The sequence below is a fragment of the Dendrobates tinctorius genome, unplaced genomic scaffold (assembly GCF_039654945.1).
Source record: "Dendrobates tinctorius isolate UK_male_01 unplaced genomic scaffold, ASM3965494v1 ptg000140l, whole genome shotgun sequence".
Lineage (NCBI taxonomy): Eukaryota > Metazoa > Chordata > Amphibia > Anura > Dendrobatidae > Dendrobates > Dendrobates tinctorius.
The window spans coordinates 16877467-16896232 of NW_027361808.1; positions in this window are offsets into that span (position 1 = coordinate 16877467).

The following is an 18766-nucleotide window of genomic DNA, read 5'->3' on the forward strand; positions in this document are numbered from 1 at the left end:
ACATACCACATACATACTACATACATACTACATACTACATATATACTACATGCATGCTACATACATACTGCATGCTACATACATGCTACATACTACATACATACTACATACATACTACATACATACTACATGCATGCTACATACATACTACATACATACTACATGCATGCTACATACATACTACATGCATGCTACATACATACTACATGCATGCTACATACATACTACATGCTACATACATACCACATACATACTACATACATACTACATACATACTACATGCTACATACATACTACATATATACTACATGCATGCTACATACATACTACATGCTACATACATACCACATACATACTACATACATACTACATATATACTACATGCATGCTACATACATACTACATGCATGCTACATACATACTACATACATACTACATATATACTACATGCATGCTACATACATACTACATGCATGCTACATACATACTGCATGCTACATACATACATACATACTACATGCTACATACATACCACATATATACTACATACATACAATACATTCATACAATACATACATAGAAATACAGTACATATAACATAGAGTAACATACTTACCAATACTTGTCACATTGTTCCCCGAAGCCATTGTCTTTTCCGGAATAAATATTAACATAACAAACCACAAAAATACTCACCCACGATCCGAAGCAGTCCACGAGTGTGTCCCACGACGATCTTGGGTAGAGAACTGCAGCATCAGATGATGCTGCCGTTCTCTACGGGCTGCAGGAATCCAATGACGGAAGGTAGGTATCCTTCCGCACTGTATTCCTCCGCCACTTAAAAAAAAAAAAAAGTCCCTAGTCTCACTTTATGCCATTGCTGCGTGAGCAATGGCATAAAGTGAGACTAGGGACTTTTTTTTTTTTTAAGTGGCGGAGGAATACAGTGCGGAAGGATACCTACCTTCCGTCATTGGATTCCTGCAGCCCGTAGAGAACGGCAGCATCAGCTGATGCTGCCGTTCTCTACCCAAGATCGTCGTGGGACACACTCGTGGACTGCTTCGGATCGTGGGTGAGTATTTTTGTGGTTTGTTATGTTAATATTTATTCCGGAAAAGACATTGGCTTCGGGGAACAATGTGACAAGTATTGGTAAGTATGTTACTCTATGTTATATGTACTGTATGTCTATGTATGTATTGTATGAATGTATTGTATGTAGTATGTATGTAGTATATATGTGGTATGTATGTAGCATGTAGTATGTATGTAGTATGTATGTAGCATGCAGTATGTATGTAGCATGCATGTAGTATATATGTAGTATGTATGTAGCATGTAGTATGTATGTAGCATGTAGTATGTATGTAGCATGCATGTAGTATATATGTAGTATGTAGCATGTAGTATGTATGTAGCATGCATGTAGTATATATGTAGTATGTAGCATGTAGTATGTATGTAGCATGCATGTAGTATATATGTAGTATGTAGCATCTAGTATGTATGTAGCATGCATGTAGTATGTATGTAGCATGCATGTAGTATGTATGTGGTATGTATGTAGCATGTAGTATGTATGTAGCATGCATGTAGTATACTGTATATGTGTTATGTATGTAGCATGCATGTAGTATGTATGTAGTATGTATGTAGTATATATGTGGTATGTATGTAGCATGTAGTATGTATGTAGCATGCAGTATGTATGTAGCATGCATGTAGTATATATGTAGTATGTATGTAGTATATATGTAGTATGTATGTTGCATGTAGTATTTATGTAGTATGAATGTAGCATGTATGTAGTATGTAGTATGAATGTAGCATGTATGTAGTATGCATGTTGTATGTATGTAGCATGTAATTTTTTTATTTTTTTTTTTACATTTAACACATTAGCCGGATGATGGGACTACTACTGTCCCATCATTGGCTAATGTGTCAATCACTGTCATGGTAGCAGGCATCGCCCGATGGGACTTGTAGTCCCATCGGACGATGCCTGCACAGCCCCCCGGAGCCTGCACAGCCCCCCGGCAGGCCGGCACAGCCCCCCGGCAGGCCGGCACAGCCCCCCGGAGCCTGCACAGCCCCCCGGCAGGCCGGCACAGACCACCGGAGCCTGCACAGACCCCCTGGCAGGCCGGCACAGCCCCCCGGCAGGCCGGCACAGCCCACCGGAGCCTGCACAGCCCCCCGGCAGGCCGGCACAGCCCCCCGGCAGGCCGGCACAGACCACCGGAGCCTGCACAGACCCCCTGGCAGGCCGGCACAGCCCCCCGGCAGGCCGGCACAGACCACCGGAGCCTGCACAGACCCCCTGGCAGGCCGGCACAGCCCCCCGAAAGGCCCGTACAGACCCCAGAGAGGCTGTACAAGGGCAGGAAAGGGTTTTTCTTATTCCGATACCGGAAGTCCCATAGACTTGAATGGGACTTCCGGTATCGGAATCGGCGATACCGATACTTTTTTTAAAGATCGGCCGATACCATCCGATACGATACTTTGAAGTATCGGACGGTATCGCTCAACTCTAGTGGTAATCCCTCAGCCCTCTCGAGAATCCCATGACTAGAAGTAGAAGGTGCCAAGCCCATGGCTTTGGATAGAGGGGGGAGGTATCTAAGGTGCCTGTAGGACACTTAGTGAATGGGAGATACACCTGGAGTAATGCTTTAGCACATATAGGACTAAAAGGGGTTAATCGGCCATGATAGTTTGATTGAGCAGCTGAAGATTTGGGAGAGAGGGATGCTCACGATATCTCCACCCCTGGGTGTGATTCACTTTGCAAATTGAGACCTGTTTGTCTCACACATGTCTGTGTGTATGGAGGTGTGCAGATCCCCTAGCCTGAATGCCTGTGCTAAAGGACTAAGAAGCTGAACTCTAAGCCAGGCAGGGTAACCAACACTATTTTATGGACTTGATGCTTTATGTTTTACTTTGTGCCAGACCAAAGCTGCATTTGAGCTTTCTGTGACATGGGTTATGAGGACTGAAATAAACCAGCTGGATTATAAATAGAAACAGTTCATTTGATACCTCAGATCGCTCCCAAGTGAGCAGCATTGTTACAGGGACACTGTGCCCCATGCTCTGTGGATGAAATTTGTAAGCTGCTTCTGTGGGGGTACTGTGCTCCATGTTCTGTGGGTGACATGTTTAACCCCTTAACCCCCCAGGGTGGTTTGCACGCTAATGACCAGGCCAATTTTTACAATTCTGACCACTGTCCCTTTATGAGGTAATAACTCTGGAATGCTTTCATGGATTCTGGTGATTCTGACACTTTTTCTCATGACATATTGTACTTCATGTTAATGGTAAAATTTATTTCATATAGCTTGTGCTTATTTGTGAAAAAAATTGGAATTTTGGCAAAAATGTTGAAAATTTTGCAATTTTCCGACTTTGAATTTTCATGCCCTTAAATCTCAGAGATATGGCACACAATATACTTAATACGTAGCATTTCCCACATGTTTACTTTACATCAGCACAATTTTGGAACCAAATTTTTTTTGTTAGGAAGTTATAAGGGTTAATAGTTGATCAGCGATTTCTCATTTTTACAACACCAATTTTTTTAGGGACCACATCACATTTGAAGTCACTTTGAGGGGTCTATATGATAGAAAAAAAACAAAAGGGACACCATTCTAAAAACTGCACCCCTCAAGGTGCTCAAAACCACACTCAATAAGTCGATTAACCCTTTTGGTGCTTCACAGGAATATTTGGAACGTTTAAAAAAATGAACATTTAACGTTTTTTCACAAAAAAATTACTTCAGGTCCATTTTTTTTTTTCATTTTACCAAGGGTAATAGGAGAAATTGGACCACAAAAGTTATTGTGCAACTTGTCCTGAGTACGCTGATACCTGACATGTGGGGGGAACTGTTCCGGTGCATGGCAGAGTTCAGAAGGGAAGGAGCGTCGTTTGACTTTTTCAACGCAAAATTGGCAGTAATTGAGATCGGACACCATGTCACGTTTGGAGAGCCCCTGATGTGCCTAAACAGTGGAAACCCCCACAACTGACCCAATTTGGGAAACTAGACCACCCAAGGAACTTATCTAGATGTGTGATGAGAACTTTGAACCCCCAAGTGCTTCACAGAAGTTTATAACGTACAGCCGTACAATTAAAACATCACATTTTTTCCACAAAAATGATCTTTTTACCCCAAAATTTTTATTTTCCCATTGGAAACAGGATCCCAAAAGTTATTGAGCAATTAGTCCTGAGTACGCTGATACCCCACATGTGGTGGTAAACCACTGTTTAGGCGCATGGCAGAGCTTGGAAAGGAATAAGCACAGTTTGACTTTTTCAACGCAGAATTGGCTGGACGCCATGTCATGTTTGGAGAGCCCCTGATGTGACCAAACAGTTGAAACCCCCACAAATGACACCACTTTGGAAACTTACAGCCCAAGAAACTTAGATATGTGGTGAGAACTTTGAACCCCCAAACGCTTCACAAAAGTTTATAATGTACAGCCATAAAATGAAAAAATCATATTTTTTCCACAAAAATGATCTTTTCACCCCCAGTTTTTATTTTCCCAAGGGAAACAGGACCCCAAAAGTTATTGTGCAATTTGTCCTGAGTATGCTGATACCCCCATATGTGGGGGTAAACCACTGTTTGTGTGCATGGCAGAGCGCAGAAGGGAGAGAGCGCCGTTTGACTTTTTCAAAGCAAAATTGGCTGGAATTGAGATCGGACGCCATGTCACGTTTGGAGAGCCCCTGATGTGACCCCATTTTGGAAACTAGACCCCCCAAGGAAGATATCTAGATGTGTGGTGAGAACTTTGAACCCCCAAATGCTTCACAGAAGTTTATAATGCCCGGCGTGAAAATAAAAAAATCATATTTTTTCCACAAACATGATCTTTTAGTCCCCAATTTTTTTATTTTCCCAAGGGTAACAGGAGAAATTGGACCCCAAAAGTTATCGTCTAATTTGTCTTGAGTACACTGATACCCCATATGTGGGAGAAAACTACTGTATGGGCACATGTTGGGGCTCGGAAGGGAAGTTGTGAGGTTTTGGAATGCAGGCTTTGATGGAAAGGTCTCTGCGGGTGTCATGTCACGTTTGGAGAGCGCCTGATGTGCCTAAACAGTGGAAACCTCACACAAGTGACCACATTTTGGAAAGTAGACCCCCCAAGGAACTTATCTAGATGTGTGGTGAGCACTTTGAACCCCCAAGTGCTTCACGGACGTTTATAACGTAGAGTCATAAACATAAAAAATCATTTTTTTCCACAAAAATGATCTTTTTGCCGCAAATTTTTAATTTTCCTAAGGGTAACAGAAGAAATTGGACCCCAAAAGTTGGTGTGCAATTTGTTCTGTGTAGGCTGATACCTCATATGTGGGGGTAAACAACTGTTTGGCGCATGGCAGAGCTTGGAAGAGAAGGAACACCGTTTGACTTTTTCAACACAGAATTGGCTGGAATTGAGATCATTCGCCATGTCGCGTTGGAGAGCCCCTGATGTGCCTGATCAGTGGAAACCCCCCAATTCTAACTCCAACCCTAACCCCAACACAACGCTAACCCTAATTCCAACCCTAGCCCTAACCTGAAAATGGAAATTAATACTTTTTTTAATTTTATTATTCTTCCCTAACTAAGGGGATGATAAAGGGGGGTTTGATTTACTATTTATAGAATGTTTTTATGTTTGGCAGCTGTCTCACGCTAAAAGAGGCTTTTTATTGTAAAAAATAGTTTTTGCATCACCACATTTTGAGAGCTATAATTTTTTCATATTCTGACCCACTGAGTCATGTGAGATCTTATTTTTTGCAGGACGAGTTAATGTTTTTATTGGTGCCACTTTTGGGCACATGACATTTTTTGATCGCTTTTTATTCTGATTTTTGGGATGCGGAATAAAAAAAAACAGCAGTTCACGAATTTCTTTTGGGGGGGCGTTTACACCATTCCGCATGTGGTAAAATTGATAGCGCAGTTTTATTATTCGGGTGAGTACAATTACAGCGATACCTCATTTTTTTTTTATGTTTTGGCGCTTTTACACAATAAAAACTTTTATAGAAAAAATAATTATTTTTGCATCGCTTTATTCTGCGAGCTATGACTTTATTTTTTTTGCTGATGATGCTGTATGGCAGCTCATTTTTTGTGGGACAAGATGTTGTTTTCAGCGGTAGCATGTTTTTTTATATCCGTCTTTTTGATCTTGTGTCATTGCACTTTTTGTTTGGCGGTATGATGATAAAGCATTGTTTTTTGCCTTTTTTTTGTTTTTTGAAGGGGTTCACTAAAGGGGTTAACTAGTGGGACAGTTTTATAGGGTGGGTCATTACGGACGTGGCGATACTAAATATGTGTATTTTTATTGTTTTTTTTATTTACAAAATAAAGAATTTATTAGGGTTTTTTTTATTTAGGATTATTTTAAAAATTATTTTTGCACATGATTTTTTTTTTAACTTTATTATATTGTCCCGAGGGGGCATCACTGTATAGTGTCAGATCGCTGATCTGACACTTTGCAGTGCACTGTGTCAGAACAGCTATCTGACAGTCACTGCAGGTGGCTTCTCAGCAGGCACTGAGAAAGCCACCTCCCTGCCAGACCCGGAAGGCTGCCGCGGCAATTTTGGTTCCGGGGACCTGCAGGGAGGAGGCCCTTGGAACAACACGAGCACATCGCGTTGTTCCAAGGGTCTCAGGGAAGCACGCAGGGAGCCCCCTCCCTTCATGATTCTTCCCTATGCCCCCGGAATACAGCGATCATATTTGATCGCAGTGTGCTGGGGGTTAATGTGCAGGGAGCGGTCCGTGACCTCTCCTATCACATAGTGCTGGGTGTCAGCTGTGATTTGACACCCATCCTCGATCAGTGGTGCTCCCCCTGGAAGGTTATCAGGGGATTGATACAAGACCCCCTGGGAGACCCATAATTTCAGAGATGGGGTCCCTAACATAGAATCTTGCAAATTATGTGGATATAGTGATGCACACACATGTAGACCAACTACACAGTTATTTGACTCCAGTCATCTAATTTGACTTACGAAGGACATCTCATGGAAGAACACTTTTGTTTTCATCTTCGTGGATGTATTCGCCCTCTATTCCAGCATCCCACATGATTTAGGACTGCTGTGCTTTTAAACGTTCATAGACATTGATCCACAGTTGACACCCACACAAAAAGAATTTTTGTATGAAAGCATGCAATTCATACTCCATAATAATTTCTTTACCTTTCAACATACCCTATACCATCAGATACTACGGACCGCGATGGGCTCGAAAGTGGCACCAACTTGTGCAAACTTGTTCATAGCCATCTTCAAGTCCATCTTCATATACAGCAGTTCACATGCACCCAATATCACCATTTACAAACGTTACATAGATGACTTATTCTTCATTTATGATAAATCAAAGGATGATGTGGGGTCCTTCCTCAGGGATATTGAAGATAAATACCTGGGGTTTGAGTTTCACCCCTGTAGTAGACCCTGACACAGTCGACTTCCTTGACCTCACTTTCTTTCATGATAATACAAAAATCTACACAAGAACCTACTTCAAACCTGTGGATACGAACAGATAGGTCCATTATCAAAGTGGACACTACAAGAAAGCACAAAATGACAAGTTTGCAAAAATACTCTGCAGTAAAATACATGACAGTAATCAGCAAGTGCTGTATAACAAATACAGGGTATTTAGCCGATACGTTTTTTGCAAAAAATGTATACCAAGCCGCTTCACAACGTCACGGTAACCCTTCACGAAGCAGTCCCTATCTAATGTATTTAAAACCTGAACATGTGAACAGTGTCTAAATGAACAGGATACAGACAGGCACCTCCTAGCATATGGGCTTGTGGTGCAAGACAGCTCATTTATGTGCATGTCACACAGGAGAGGGGTGGGGTCTCCCAAACCATGCTGAGCACAGAAAAAACGGATTAAAAACATATGTAACATGAACAAGTGTGAACAAGTCTGTAAGACAATGCTTACACCACCCAATGGCTGAAACACAACAAGAAAGCACAAAATGACAAATTTGCAAAAATACTCTGCAGTAAAAAACATGACAGTAATCAGCAAGTGCTGTATAACAAATACAGGGTATTTAGTTGATACTTTTTTGCAAAAAATGTATACCAAACCACTTCACCACGTCACGGTAACCCTTCACGAAGCAGTCCCTATCTAATGTATTTAAAACCTGAACATGTGAACAGTGTCTAAATGAACAGGATACAGACAGGCGCCTCCTAGCATATGGGCTTGTGGTGCAAGACAGCTCATTTATGTGCATGTCACACAGGTGAGGGGTGGGGTCTCCCAAACCATGCTGAGCAAATGGCTGAGGAATATCTCACTCAACCAATACAAAAGAATCAAGAGGAACTGTAGTATGGACATAGATTTCATTAATCAATCAAAAGTCTTATCACATAGATTTTTTGAAAGAAGTTACCCAAAACAATTGATCCATAGAGCCTTCTCTGAAAGCAAAAAAATAGAACGGGCAGACTTAATCTTTAATAAAACAATAATATCAATATCTGATACTATGTTTAACTTCAATTTTATTACCACTTTTTCAGCCTAGAACAGGAAAATTTGTCTGGTTCTGGAAGCTTCTTCCCAACAACTCCCTGATAACCTTCCGAAGGGCCCCCGACACTAAAAAACATGTTGGCTCCAAGGCAGCTAAAGAAAAAAGAGGACTTCAATCACTCTGCAAAAAAGCTCAGACAAGGATCCTATAGATGTGGCATCCTAAGGCCTCTTTCACACATCAGGTTTTCGCCTTCAGGCGCGATCCGGCGCTTTTGACAGAAACCGGATCCGGCGAAATGCAATGCCGGATCCGGTTTCCCCCCCATTGACTTGCATTTGCGCCGGATCGCGCCGGATGGCCATGCGTTTCATCCGGTTTTCGCCGGATCCGGCAATGTGTCCGGATCCGGCATCTGGAAAAAACGTCTACTGTAAGGCCTCTTTCACACATCAGGTTTTCGCCTTCAGGCGCGATCCGGCGCTTTTGACAGAAACCGGATCCGGCGAAATGCAATGCCGGATCCGGTTTCCCCCCCATTGACTTGCATTTGCGCCGGATCGCGCCGGATGGCCATGCGTTTCATCCGGTTTTCGCCGGATCCGGCAATGTGTCCGGATCCGGCGTCTGGAAAAAACGTCTACTGTAACGTTTTTTGTCTCCGGCGAAAAAGCCGGACACGCCGGATCCGGCGCGTCCGGCTTTTTCACACAATGGAAGCCTATGAGCGCCGCAATGCGCCGGATCCGGCGAAAGCCGGATCCGGTGGCCGGATCCGGTTTTTTTGGTCTGAGCATGCTCAGTAGCCACAAGGGTCAATTTTAAAAACCGGATCCGGCGTAATCCGTCGAAAAACGGATAGAAAAACGGATGAACCGGATGAGACGGATCCGGTTTTGTCTGTCAAGAAAAAGACGGATCCGGCAGAAAACCGGATCCGTCACATCCGGTTTTACAAAACATTTGCCGGATCCGGCGTTCCGGCACGACGCCGGATCGCGCCTGACGCCGAAAAACTGATGTGTGAAAGTAGCCTAAGATGCCTATGTTGCTCCAGCATCATTCATGATGGTGCAAAAACTTTTCCATCAGACAGTGGAAATTCAGATGAGTTTCAAATCAAATACCATTTGACTTGCCAATCTAGTTTCGTCATCTATGTCATTATTTGCGAATGTAAGAAATCATATGTGGGCAGGACTATGGAACAGCTACATAAAAGAATAAACTCGCATAGGCATAATATAAACGAAAGATTTCTACAGCATGGCCTTTCCAGGCATTATGCATTATATTACAGGGTGATCCCTATTGACAATGTTCCCCTTAATAACCCCAACCGAGTCCAGACTCTTAATAGGAAAGAGATCTTCTGGATTCACAAGCTGAGCACTATAAATCCCCATGGATTCAATGAAACAACTGATCTGTTCAACTGATTTATTTATGGAAATATCCACAATTCGGGCCTGAAAATACATGGCACTCCCCAACTACTGTATATACCAAAAAGATCAAGGAAGCATAATGCCATAAAATGTAATTTACTTTATTGAATAACGTATAACAAAGATAGACATAAAAAATAGACATAAAAAGAGATGGATATATCGGTGGATATCACAGGTACAAATGTGCTAAACATGTACAGATACACAAAAAATGATATACCTAATAGTCCGATGTCGAAGATATCGTGACCAAGTGTATCAATAAGGGGTATAAGAAGTATACAACGTATGTGCATTCTTAGGCGACTGGATTGTAAAATGCTGTAGTAATATTATTATCAAGAAGGAGAGCTATAGGCATCCATGGAGTGATATGGCCACCACCCAATATATATGACCCAAATGGCCAAAAAGAGCTCTTAGCAGCTAATACATTAATAGGGCCAAGTTAAATGCACGACATTACTATAATACTTAGGACAAAAATTCATGTCCAAATAGAGAGGTAATGATATATGTATTCACCCCCTGTCACCGCTATGACACTGCATAGACACATATACTATTATAATATAACTCTGCTATAATTTGGACAACCCAGTCCTAAAAAAGTGCTAATAGTGCAAAATGTAAGTCTGCTGTCACAGCTGTAACATAAAGTAAACGTGCAAAAAGAATAGGCCAGAATGTTCAATGATTGTAAATGCGCTATTTTAGGCAATTAAAATGCCAGGTAGCATAAAGTGGTGTATACCCACATAGTCATGTCACAGACATGGTACAAAGGATGACACAGAGTGTGCATAGCATATAAGTCCCCATAGAAATGCTGATAAACCCCCTTAATTTAGAGCACATATGACCTGAGATACCGCGGTCCCCGACGCGCGTTTCGCCTTAGCTTCGTCCTGGGAGGTAAGTGAGTATGGCTGTGGGGTGTATTAGAGTATATATAGCAACATGATTGCAAAACATTCACCGCTGAGAAATCATCCGGTGCCCGGCGTGTGACGTCATCATGGCATGCGTCCCCCGGCCGCACAGCCACTCCCCATCATACACGTCATGATGTGGAGACGGCTGAATGAGGCCAGGGTGAGCGCGTTGCCACGGCGACGCACCACGCTGCAGGATAACGCTGCAGATAGGTAAGCCACTCCTCCACCCGACGTGTCAGGGAAGAGAGGCAGGCTTAACCCATCCAACAGACATATCCGCACAGAGTGTGCACGGTGCTCTGGGAGATGCATAGAGATTAAGGTACAATAAAGTGTCTTGAAATCATGTTGCTCAAATGCATCATTTATAAATAAATGATAGACTTAAATAGCGTCCTGTCAGATTATATATACAGAAATACATGTTTCCAAAATTTTCACCATTAAACCATACAATATACATAGGTGAATATCTATTGATAAGATATAAGGAGAAAATTCTAAAGATTATTAATATAGAGAGAACTGTATGATTAATAAAGATTTGGAAAGTTGAGCAGTAATATATATAGCGGCAAAGTTGAAAATTTCAACTGCATACAATATGAATCACATCGTACACTAGAGAATTGCAATCAAAGGCATATGATGTCATGAATTATCCCCCTAATTGTCAACATAACTAGAGCAACATAACACCGTTAAGTAAAGGATGGCCATATGGAGATGTGAAAATATAACATAACGTATCACTACGTATTCCTTCCCTAAATACTTTGTATGGAAATATAGTTATAACCAGGGTGTCAACCATGTGCAAGTCAATTAGCACATGACTATATTGAAATTACAAAGGTGAGGACTCCAAAACAGGTAATGTGTGAACCCAAGGACGTACATGAATGTACTGATGAGTGCACACTCTATCTAGACATCAGAGTCCACAGTATAGACATACAGCAATCCTGAAAAATAAATCCCACGATGATCACATTCTCTCTTGATTTCTTATTCCTAGTTTCTGTATTACATTGGTGTGTGGTGTATTTGGACATCGGGTCAGGACGATACCTTCAAGCCTACTGATTGAGAAGCTGTTACATTCCATCTGATATTGGAGGGACTCGAATATCTATTGGTCGACACTCATGGGAAATCAAGAGAGAATGTGATCATCGTGGGATTTATTTTTCAGGATTGCTGTATGTCTATACTGTGGACTCTGATGTCTAGATAGAGTGTGCACTCATCAGTACATTCATGTACGTCCTTGGGTTCACACATTACCTGTTTTGGAGTCCTCACCTTTGTAATTTCAATATAGTCATGTGCTAATTGACTTGCACATGGTTGACACCCTGGTTATAACTATATTTCCATACAAAGTATTTAGGGAAGGAATACGTAGTGATACGTTATGTTATATTTTCACATCTCCATATGGCCATCCTTTACTTAACGGTGTTATGTTGCTCTAGTTATGTTGACAATTAGGGGGATAATTCATGACATCATATGCCTTTGATTGCAATTCTCTAGTGTACGATGTGATTCATATTGTATGCAGTTGAAATTTTCAACTTTGCCGCTATATATATTACTGCTCAACTTTCCAAATCTTTATTAATCATACAGTTCTCTCTATATTAACAATCTTTAGAATTTTCTCCTTATATCTTATCAATAGATATTCACCTATGTATATTGTATGGTTTAATGGTGAAAATTTTGGAAACATGTATTTCTGTATATATAATCTGACAGGACGCTATTTAAGTCTATCATTTATTTATAAATGATGCATTTGAGCAACATGATTTCAAGACACTTTATTGTACCTTAATCTCTATGCATCTCCCAGAGCACCGTGCACACTCTGTGCGGATATGTCTGTTGGATGGGTTAAGCCTGCCTCTCTTCCCTGACACGTCGGGTGGAGGAGTGGCTTACCTATCTGCAGCGTTATCCTGCAGCGTGGTGCGTCGCCGTGGCAACGCGCTCACCCTGGCCTCATTCAGCCGTCTCCACATCATGACGTGTATGATGGGGAGTGGCTGTGCGGCCGGGGGACGCATGCCATGATGACGTCACACGCCGGGCACCGGATGATTTCTCAGCGGTGAATGTTTTGCAATCATGTTGCTATATATACTCTAATACACCCCACAGCCATACTCACTTACCTCCCAGGACGAAGCTAAGGCGAAACGCACGTCGGGGACCGCGGTATCTCAGGTCATATGTGCTCTAAATTAAGGGGGTTTATCAGCATTTCTATGGGGACTTATATGCTATGCACACTCTGTGTCATCCTTTGTACCATGTCTGTGACATGACTATGTGGGTATACACCACTTTATGCTACCTGGCATTTTAATTGCCTAAAATAGCGCATTTACAATCATTGAACATTCTGGCCTATTCTTTTTGCACGTTTACTTTATGTTACAGCTGTGACAGCAGACTTACATTTTGCACTATTAGCACTTTTTTAGGACTGGGTTGTCCAAATTATAGCAGTGTTATATTATAATAGTATATGTGTCTATGCAGTGTCATAGCGGTGACAGGGGGTGAATACATATATCATTACCTCTCTATTTGGACATGAATTTTTGTCCTAAGTATTATAGTAATGTCGTGCATTTAACTTGGCCCTATTAATGTATTAGCTGCTAAGAGCTCTTTTTGGCCATTTGGGTCATATATATTGGGTGGTGGCCATATCACTCCATGGATGCCTATAGCTCTCCTTCTTGATAATAATATTACTACAGCATTTTACAATCCAGTCGCCTAAGAATGCACATATGTTGTATACTTCTTATACCCCTTATTGATACACTTGGTCACGATATCTTCGACATCGGATTATTAGGTATATCATTTTTTGTGTATCTGTACATGTTTAGCACATTTGTACCTGTGATATCCACCGATATATCCATCTCTTTTTATGTCTATTTTTTATGTCTATCTTTGTTATATGATTTATTTATGGAGTCTGCTCTCTTCCCCTGTACAACCCACCTCAAATTTCCTCTGTACTTTGTAACACAGATTTGACAAACATCTGCTCCTTGTTATGAAGGGGTTCACACATTCATTGTTCCAAATTTTTTAATTTTTTAAATTTGTTTATTTTTTTCCAGAGTTTTTTATTCCACTATCTTCTTTGATTTCAACTACCACCAAATAAAGAGATCGTATCAAATCCTTCCACAGTCCAATGGTTTAACCCCTTTCCTTCATTGGACGTAATATTCCGTCCATGTGCCCTGGGCCCTAATTACCATGGATGGAATATTACGTCATAGCGATAAGCGGCGCCCACGTCGTGAGCGCCGCTTATCGCGGCCGGGTGTCAGCTAATTATCATAGCTGACACCCGGCACAATGTGTCAGGGGCGGTCACGGACCGCCCCCGACACGTTAACCCCTTATACACCGCGATCAAACACGATCGCGGTGTACCGGGGGTTTAAGGGAAGCATCGGCAGGGAGGGGGCTCCCTCCGTGCTTCCCTGAGCCCCCCATGGCAGCACAATGTGCAGCGCTGCTGCGGGAGTCTCCTTTCCTGCAGGTCCCCGAATCCAATATGGCGGCGGGGACCTCCGGGGGCCTGCAGGAAGCTGGCCTCCTCAGTGCCTGCAAAGCGCAGGAAAGGAGGAAACCTGCATACTGCCTGTGACAGATTGCTGATCTGTCACAGCGATCTGTGATGTGACAGATCAGCGATCTGTCACAGGACAGTTATGTGCCCTCTGGGACATTGTAATAAAGTTAAAAAAAAAAAGTGTAAAAATAATTTAAAAAAAATCGCTAAATAAATTCAAGAAAAAAAAAATATTCCCCAATAAATTCATTTTTTGGAAATAAAAAAACAAACAAACAATAAAAGTACACATATTTGGTATCGCCGCGTCCGTAACGACCCGCCCTATAAAACTGTCCCATTAGTTAACCCCTTAAGCGAAACCCTTAAAAAATAAAAAACGAAGCAAAACCGCCGAAACAAAAAGTGCAATAACGCGCGATCAAAAAGACGCATATAAATATCCATGGTACCGCTGAAAACGTCATCTTGTCCCGCAAAAAACGAGCCACCACACAGCATCATCAGCAAAAAAATAAAAAAGTTATAGCTCGCAGAATAAAGCAATGCAAAAATAATTATTTTTTATATAAAATTTTTTTCTTTGCATAAAAGCGCCAAAACATAAAAAAATACATAAATGAGGTATCGCTGTAACCATACTGACCCGAAGAAGAAAACCGCTTTATCAATTTTATCGCGCGCGGAACGGCGTAAACACACCCCCCCAAAAGAAATTGATGAAGCGCTGGTTTTTGTGAATTCTGCGTCCCAAAAAACTAAATAAAAAGCGATCAAAAAATGTCACGTGCCCGAAAATGGTACCAATAAAAACATCAACTCGTCCCACAAAAAATAAGACCTCACATGACTCAGTGGGTCAAAATATGGACAAATTATAGCTCTCAATATATGGTGATGCAAAAACTACTTTTACAATAAAAAGCGTCTTTTAGCGTGTGACAGCTGCCAAATATAAATACCGCCATAAATAGTAAATCAAACCCCCCGTTATCACCCCCTTAGTTAGGGAAAAATAATAAAATTAAAAAAACATGGCGTCTGATCTCAATTCCAGCCAATTCTGTGTTGAAAAAGTCAAATGGTGCTCCTTCCCTTCCAAGCTCTGCCATGCGCCCAGACAGTGTTTTACCCCCACATATGAGGTACCAGCCTACTCAGGACAATTTGAAAAACAACTTTTGGGGTCCAATTTCTCCTGTTGCCCTTAGGAAAATAAAAAATTGGGGGCAAAAATATCATTTTTGTGGGAAAAAAATGATTTTTTTATTTTCACGCCTTGGGGGTTCAAAGTGCTCACCACACATCTAGATAAGTTTCTTGTGGGGTCTAGTTTCCAAAATGGTGTCATTTGTGGGGGGATTCCACTGTTTTGATACATCAGGGGCTTTCCAAATGCGACATGGTGTCCGATCTCACTTCCAGCCAAAATCGTCAAATGGCGCTGCTTCCCTTCCGAGCTCTGCCATGCGCCCAAATAGTGGTCTACCCCCACATATGGGGTATCAGCGTACTCAGGACAAATTGCACAATAACTTTTAGGGTCCTGTTACCCTTGGGAAAATAAAAATTGGGGGTGAAAAAATCATTTTGTGGAAAAAATATGATTTTTTAATTGTACCGCTGTACGTTATAAACTTCTGTGAAGCCCTTGTGGGTTCAAAGTTCTCACCACATATCTAGATAAGTTCCTTGGGGGTCTAGTTTCCAAAATGGGGTCACTTGTGGGGAGTTTCCACTGTTTAGGTACATCAGGGGCTCTCCAAACGTGACATGGCGTCCGATCTAAATTCCAGCCAATTTTGCATTGTAAAAGTCAAACGGCGCTCCTTCCCTTCTGAGCTCTGCCATGCGCCGAAACAGTGGTTCCCCCCACATATCAGGTATCAGCGTACTCAGGACAAATTGCACAATAACTTTTGCAGTCCAATTTCTCCTCTTACCCTTGGTAAGATAAAAAAAATTGAACCTGAAGTATTTTTTTTGTGAAAAAAAGTTAAATGTTCATTTATTTTTAAATATTCAAAAAATTCCTATGAAGCACTTGAAGGGTTAATAAACTCCTTGAATGTGGTTTTGAGCACCTTAAGGGGTGCAGTTTTTAGAATGATGTCACTTTTGGGTATTTTCTATTATATAGACCCCTCAAAGTGGCTTCAAATGTGATGTGGTCCGTAAAAATAAAATGGTGTTGCAAAAATGAGAAATCGCTGGTCAACTTTTAACCCTTTTAACTTCCTAACAAAAAAAAATTTTGGTTCCAAAATTGTGCTGATGTAAAGTAAATATGTGGGAAATGTTACTTATTAAGTTTTTTGTGTGCAATATCTCTGTGATTTAACGGCATAAAAATTCAAAGGTGGAAAATTGCGAAATTTTCAAAATTTTCACCAAATTTCCATTTTTTTCACAAATAAACGCAAGTTATATGAATTAAATTTTACCACTATCATGAAGTACAATATGTCACGAGAAAACAATGTCAGAATCACCGGGATCCATGGAAGCGTTCCAGAGTTATGACCTCATAAAGGGACAGTGGTCAGAATTGTAAAAATTGGCCCGGGAGTTAACGTGCAATCCACCCTTGGTAGTGAAGGGGTTAAAACACAATTAGCAGGGTCCTGACAAAGAATGAATGGCTTAACACCATAGGTTTAAGCACTCCCCCTGCTTGCAAAATTTTATTTATTTATTGAACTACTTTTTTATTGTGTTTTATTGTGTTTCTCTGTATTCTGTATGTAGATTTTGAAATGTATGAACAATGGTTTTAAGTGATATACTCCATTATATTTTATGATTGTTTTTGGTGTTTTACGATGTATATATGTGCTTGAGTCTGATTCCCTGCCCATTTCGTGTGGCTTTTTTTAAAGTAGGTGTCTCCATGTGCCTTCCTTTGCTATAAATAACAGACCCTGTATATGTATGTGTATAGACTGTCCTGAGCAAGTGGTGTGATCACCACGAAACGCGTAGAAATGAAATCTATTTTCTATTACATCCACTTGGACTCCTCTGTTACATCATCCTGAATGGCGAGCAGCGCAGTCTGATGCCCCATTCTCTTCACCTAGCAAAAGATCATCACATCGGGGGTAGCAGCAGCCACCAATGCTAAGTGTAGTGGTTGTGTCTCCCACAACCATAATAGGTGAGTGAATTTGATATCCCTCACGAATATTCCTTTTATCTCGGATAAGACCCTATGTGCACTCTCTATTCCTTCTAGCTACATTGTTAAACATCCAGAAGGTTCCTCAAGATCTTCCCTTTCAGGGGATTGAGCAGCAGCAGGGCATTATGGACTACTTCCCACACAGATTGTCATCCTGAGAGCGACTCATTGTGCAAACCATTGGAAACAAGTCTCTGCCGCAAATTGACCTTAATGACACGACACCTTTCACGGAGTAGGATGCTAGAAGAATGAGGAAATTATTCCATCAACTAGAAGACCTAATGTTAGGAGTCAGGTTCCTGCGTCTGCTCTGCAGGAATCCAGACCCTTACATTCTGCAGTCTCTTGCTCTTTATCTACCACAGAGGAGATTGCCTTGCAGCAAATCTCTCCAGGGGCTAAGTCCCTCTGTCCTCCTACTGAGCATGCTCATGAGACGGTTTCCCATTGGAGATCGGGAGTCATGTGCTCAGGTCCTGCTCCAGATCTCATTGGTCCATCTTGGAGATCTGGAAGCTTCCGGAAGTCCCGGCTGCTATAAAAAGCGTGCATGGCCGTTCCACCAGTCTGTGGCAAGCCTTAGGCCACTGTGCACACCGCACCTCTGCGCTAGCGTTAGCAAAAACGCCTGCTTTGTAGCTGTGTTGTCTAGCGGCAGTGTCTTGCGCTGCGCTGCAGTTGCAGCCCTTCTTGGCGTTCGCAGTAGCGATGCTGCACACACGGTAGGTCTAGACGGACGCAGCCTCTCTGTCTTAGTTCCTGCTCCTGTGACCTTATACCGTGTGTGCATTTACCTGAGGCCTGTGACTCTAACAGACTCAGCCTTTTTGTATGTTTTTGTTGCGGCGCCTCTGTGTGTGAACAGAGCCCGCTCTGAGCACTTCGGGTGAAGTTGAACCCGTGCGCATTATACCGCCATATTGCTCGTCTGCCATTACTCAGCAACGGTTGTAACACCTATTGCACGGTGGACCCTGAGCGGC